Source organism: Myotis yumanensis, unplaced genomic scaffold (assembly GCF_028538775.1).
Source record: "Myotis yumanensis isolate MYYU_CA2020_CCGP unplaced genomic scaffold, mMyoYum1.0.hap1 SCAF_3, whole genome shotgun sequence".
NCBI lineage: Eukaryota > Metazoa > Chordata > Mammalia > Chiroptera > Vespertilionidae > Myotis > Myotis yumanensis.
This window is the reverse complement of record NW_027223754.1, coordinates 164,872,710-164,879,236: the sequence shown is the minus strand read 5'-3', so window position 1 is coordinate 164,879,236 and position 6,527 is coordinate 164,872,710.

Here is a 6,527-nt window from a genome sequence, read left to right as displayed (position 1 = left end):
CTTCTCTGATTCTGTTTCCCGTGAGAAGAGTGGAGGTTGAGTGGAAGGTGATAACTATGCTAGAAGGCTGAGGACCACATGGAGCGAATAGTTCCTCTTTGCCAAGGATAGTCAAACCCGCTCACCGTGGGAAGCCTCTGTTCTGTCACGTGTAGGAATCTAGAACCAGCCAACCTTCCTTGCCTGCACCTGCCCAGGCCCTCCACCCCCAGGTACATGACCTTAGAATCGCCAGTGTCCCCCTGGCCTTCATCAATCAGCACACCAGGCAGTTACCATCGGCCACTTCTATCTAAGATATCACACACCTCCTTTGTTTCCTGTCTCCCTCGCAACACACCCGTACTGTCCCTTAGTTTGGACCTTTTCCTCCTCTCTCTTGGACGTCCGTAAAGCTCACCTAACTGTCCTCATGCCTCCCACCCCCTTGGTCTACGTGGTACCTCTCTCCTGGTTCTTGTTGTCGACCAGTTTTTCTCAGTTCTCTTTGTCTTTCAGCCTCCTTTCCTGCCTCCTCTCCTTTGGGTGAACTCCCTGGATTTTGTCCTTGGCCGTCTCATAATCGTAACATAATAACAAAAGCAAAACAACTAGGATTTAATGGTGCTTATATGGTATAAAGGACCTTCACATGTATTTCCATTTGATTCTATAAGGCAAACTATTCTCTCCCATGTAATACAAGTCCATTTTGCCTTCGTGGAGTCTCAGAAAACTGTCCTCTCCTTTTTTATTTCCATTGCCACTGCCCTAATTCAGCTCTTAATGCCTCATCTTAGACACTTGCTTCAGCGCCTCAGCAGACAATAGTGTAGGTCTTAGCAGCCGATGAGAAGGAGGGGATGGACGTAGTTCCCGTTAACCAATTGACCAAGGGCTTTAGATTTAACTGAACCAGACCAGGCCCCACTCAGAACACAGGGAGCTGTTCTGTAAAGATAAGGTGCTCAGAACTAGAATCATTTGGGGGAAAAGATTAGGGTCACACACGAAAATTCAGAATCTATGATTGGTCCACATATGAAGAGGAGAGTTCCTGATGAATAGGTGAAGGGCTGCAAAATGAAGTCAGGCAACTCTCCCTGTGCGCCCCACCCTGCCAGGACCTGTGTGCCCTGTCACCCCAGGCTGCAGCCTCAGCCTGCCGGGCAGGTGCACTCAACTCTTGAGTTTGTCAGAAAAATACTATCCTAGGAAGAAAAGAGAGTAAGAACAAAAATAATAAGTATTGGAAATATGGATCAAAGACATTTAAATGCACGATGCTGCTTTTATAATGGGCATTTTGGGGGCAGTCATTGTAATATTGTTTGTTTTGTCTGCTTTGTAGGATGTTTAAAGCTTTTAAGAAAACCTGATTTCTGAGGCTTAATTCAATGAAATCAATGTTTAAATATTTGGGGAAATATAATTTGCTAAATTCATAAGCTTTTGATTTATTGGTTGTATAAGTAGTATAAGAATATTTAGGGAAATGTTAATAATTAAATATTGATAAATTGGACATCAAAGTAGAAAAACATGAGTATTCCTTTCTCTTCATGCCCAAAAGTACCTGAGACATTAAAGAATTTATTATCCTAAATTTCCCATCTGTGGTTTCTGCTCTTTAATTAATCCCCCTTCTATTTCCAACACCTCCGTGACCCCATTTCCCCATCTGTAAAATGGGATGATCTTATCACCGTCTAGGAGTGTGGTTGTGAGGATTTAATGAGAGGATTCCTTCCATGGCACTTACACAATACCCAGCACGCAAACGCTTGATAACGCTGGCTATCGCTATCCTCCCCCAGTATTTTGATCATGCCACCTCCTGCACAAAGTCCTTCAGTTGCTTCCCAATAACCCAAGACAAATGCAAGCTCAACCACACAACGTCAGGGACCTTTATGTCCTCACCTCTGTCTGCCTCCCAGCCTTGACCCTGACTATTCCCCCTTCACCCGCCAGACAGACAAAGTTACTATCTCCTTGTTTCACACTGGGCTCCTATCACCATTTCCTCTGTACAATTCCTCCTCTTGGAATGCCTTGCCTCTCTCCCATGCCATTGCAAGCCAATTAAAACTCCTACGTATCCTTCAAAACTCATCTCAGATGCTACATCCTCCAAGATACTTTCCTGGTCATCACCAACTCTCTCCTCCCGGGAGAACTTTATTAGCAGCTCTTCCCTGCCATGCATGACGCTCTGTCATGCATCAGTCAATTACCTAAGTGTCTGGTTACCCCGATTGGGCCATAAGCTCTCTGAAGGCAAGACTCACTTCTAACTGATCTTGAGAAACACAACGGCGGCCCTGCCCACGCCCTGTTGCATAACAAGTGCTCAGCTAACAGGTGGAGGTTCCTCCAGCTCTAGGTAGTTGTGTCATCTAAGCAGAAGCATCAGGGGCCTGCAGGCTCCCCAGGCCAGTGTCCCCACCCTCGCTGGCCCAGGAAGCCAAGGGAGCCAGCAGTGTGCGTGTGCCAGGGCCCACGGAGCAGATGGGAAGATGGCAGCGCCAGATTCCGGGAGCATGTGGAGCTGTCTGCTCAGCTCATCAGCCTCCCCCCCCCCCCCCACCCCGACATCCAGCCCACAGTCAGGCCACATTTTTTTAGGTTCTTCTGTGCCAGGCCCTGTGTGAGGTGTGGCAGACACCAAGGCGGGTCCACTTCCCTGCGAGGTGAGCCCCTGTGCGCGGAGCTCCTGTGTTCACCCCGCGCGGCCCCAGCTGCTGACAAGCCGAGCAGACGACTGTGCGCCTGGGCGGAGAGGGCCGCCTTCACCCTGTTTCCAAACAACTCCCCTTTCGGCGCCAGCGCCGCTGCCTCTGCCGTCTGTTTGCCCCTCGCCGCCTCCTCCCTCTGTTGAGGCTGCCGCGGTGATGAAATTTGGCTTGCAACACCCCCTCCTCCTCTTTCTGCAGCCCGGAGAGGATTAAGCCGCTGGAGTCTGAAATCGGAAAGATCCCCGCTTCTGCTCCCCAGCACCTCCCCACGCCCCCTCCCCTCCCGCCCATGCAAAACCAGAAAATTAATCTCCCCTTCTGCGTGTGATATGGCGGGCTGCATTACAAGCTGGGCGCCGAGATAAAGCGGGCAGCCGCGGGACAGCAGCCCGGCGCAGGGGCCCCGGGTGGGGCCGGCCTGGCAGATAAGGGCCTCCCAGCCCCATGAATTATTCACCGGCGCTGCCTCCTCCGGTTCAGAGGCCGCTGAGATTGTGCCTTCCAGAGGGGCCGGGGTACCCGGGAGGAGGGCCCATGGGGAAGGCTGTGGAGGGGCGCATGGAGGGAGAGGTGGGAAAGGGGAGGGTGTGCCTTTAGCTGGGGGTCAGCGCAGAGGCACACGCGCCCGGCCGGGCCAACTGGTCCAGAGGAAGGACCGTGTCTCCAGGCCTAGGGAACTCCAGGCCCAACCACGCCCCCAGGTGCTTCTCATTGAGGCAACTCACTGACACTGTTGAGCAGCTGTCCCTGCCCTCAACGTGCCCAGGATCCAATGCACTGAGTGCGGGAGGAGCACAGTCTGGGCGAGCGGGGAGTCCTTGTCCACAGCCCTTCCCCTCTCCTCTCCCCCAGAGGTCAAGACCGCTGCTGCCCACTCAGGGGGAGCCCCCCCCCCCCCCCCCGTGGGGAGGGTGTGCGAGGGGAGGGCAGAGGACACACCTACTCCCAGGGCACTAGAGCCCACAAAACAGAGAGGCCAGGGCAGCTGGTCCAGGAGGGACAGGAGGCCAGTGCCAGGTAAGGGATTCACCAGGGAAGTTCCTGGGAACGGAAAAGCACCAGGCACTCTGTGGGCCTTTAGTTCCTCCTTTGTTCACTCTTCTTCTCGAAGACCCAGGATTTTAAAGCAGGGAGGGACCTAACTCTCTTCCCTATCTCTATTTCTACATCTCTCTGTAGCCTCTCTCCCCATCCTCCCCCCTCTCCACTTCCTCCTCCCTCCCAGACATCTGCCCTTTTAATCTCTGCCTCGGCCCCAATTTCCCCACCTCGCTCTTGCTCTGTGCCTTTCTGTCTCTCAGTCTCCCTGTGTTTTTCTCTTTAAGCATGTGACATGATGACACAAATTGGGATGTGTAATGGAAGAAAGGGGGTCATCTGCTGGTCCCCGGATAGGAAGAGGGGAAAAAGAAGGCCAGACCCTGAGAGAGGAGCAGTCGTGGTACGTGGTACGGGGTGGGACCCCCTGGGATGCACTGGCAGAGGAGACGCCAGAGAGCCAGGAGTGGGCGGTGCTGGGAGAGGGTGAGCAGAGGTGGGGACCCAGTCTGGCAGGCAACCTGGGTCCTGCCGCCTCCTGTAGCAAATGGTGAACCCCATAGTCATGGACCAGCCAACAAGGCACACTTTCTGAGACCCCCATTAAGTTGGAGAAGGAGGGGTGATGGGGGGGGAAAGGGAGAAAGAGTGGAGAGTGAAGAGGGGCCAGAATGAGAAGAGAACATGGGGAGGAGGAAAGGGTTAGCCCCTGAAAGATGGAGAAGGCAGTGACTTGGGTGGAAAGCTGGTGGTGGGGGTGGGGGAGCTAAATGAGGAAGGAGAAACTAGAGAGAGAAATGGGGAAGAGAAGGCGGCCAGCACGAGGTTGGGGGAAAGGACAAGTGTAGCAAAGAAATTAGGAAAGAGGATAAGAGGAGCATTTGGGCCAGAAAAGAAACAGGGAGAGAAGATGAGGGTCACAGTTTCAACACGAAGCCTGGAGGGAGGGGGAGGGGGGGCGGGACGGGTCCCATCAGCCTCAGGTCCACAGCCCTTCCCACCCGCCTGCTAATTAACTCCTTAATTGTCTCTGCATTTGCTGAGCTAGCAGATGAAGTGGATGCAGACAGATGGGGGCGCCTGTGATTTCACGCATGGGGGAGCGGAGAAGAGCTGCCTGGGAGTCCCAGGGGGCCTCGCCCCCCTCTTTGCCCTCCTTCCTCCTCCCTGTCTCTGGGAGGCTGCAGGGTGCTTCTGAACCTAGAGCAGATGGGACCATCTGCAAGGGAAGTGTCCACGGGGAATTTGCCCCCATCAGCCTTTCAGAGATGAAAATAATATTTGCCATGGAGCACCTACTGTTTACTTGGCATACATGTGTCATCACTGTGGGCATTAGCCAGGTTTTATGGTATGTGGAGAAAGTGAGGCTCAGACAGGTTAAGTAACTTGCCCAGGATCACACAGCGATGGTGTGACAGAGATGGCATTTGAATCCGGGTCAGCAGGATGCCAAAGCCCTGGGTGGGTCCTGGCCTCATGCCAGTGGAAGGAGGAATAGCTCCAGGCCTGTTTCTCTCTCAGCCCCAGGAGAGAAAGGGGACTGAAGTGTAGGAACTGCAGGGGCCAGAGAGGAGGGAAGTGTGGACAAGAGGCTGAGGGGAGGCTGAAGGAGCTAGAACTTGTCACAGTCTGAACAAGAGGTAAGTGGACCCAGAGAAGCAGAAAGGAGCAGTGGGACACTAATCACAGTCCTTGGGTCTCTCAAGTGTTATCTTTCTGAAGTCAACTCCCCCTTTCTTCATCTCCGCTCCACAAACCCCAGTCAGTCTGGCTTGCCCCCCTGCCACTCTACGCTGGCAGCCCTCTCCCATCCCTCATTTCACTCTTGGCCTTTGCACTAGAGTCAGTTGTCAACATGCTCATCTCTCCTTTGACACTAGAAAATTTTGAAGGCAGGGACAATGCCACCCTTTACCACGTCCCCAGGGCCAATCCTGGGGCTTGACACAGGCAATGCCTCAGTGGAGTTTTGCTGAAATGTACAGGGCAGGGATGGGGAATGTGTTCAGGGGCTCAGCTCACCTCAAATGAAGAGGAAACAACAGCAGGAGGGACTTAGGTTTTCCGTAAGAAAGAACTTTGAGCCCTGCCCAGGTAGCTCAGTTGGTTAGACAGTCATCCCAATACACCAAGGCTCCGGGTTTTATCTGATCAGGGTACATACATGAATCAACCAATGAATGTATAAACAAATCTCTCTCTCTCTCTCTCTCTCTCTCTCTCTCAAATTAAAAAGAAGAAAGAACCTTGAAGGCTGGAGAATCATGCTGAAGCCTTGATTCAGGCCTATAGATTCTGAAGATCAAGGTTTCTCCAGACTGGCTGCTGTATATTAAAGGTCTTGAACAGTTGAGAAATCTGGGCCCCACCCCCAGATTCTGATTTAATCGGCCTCAAATGGGGCCACAGCATCAGCATTTTTAAAAGCTCCCCAGTTGATTCAAATGTGCAGCCTGGGTTGAACCATTGTCAGATTCTGCCCTGATGTAGCTGCACTGGTGGTTTTACCACTGGACCCAAACATCAAGGCTAATATTACTTTTTGAGGATTTACTAAGTACAAGCGAATGTGCCAAGCACTTTCTATGCATTATCTCATGTAATCCTCAGTCACTCCTGTGAAATAAATATTACTCCCATCTTATAGATGAAGAAACTGAGTCAGAGAGGTCAAGGGACCTGCCCATGCTAATGAGTGGCAGGACCAGGTCTGGAAACTGAAATTCCCTGAGTCACATCTTTTATCTTCCCCCAGACTCCTCCTGAGGC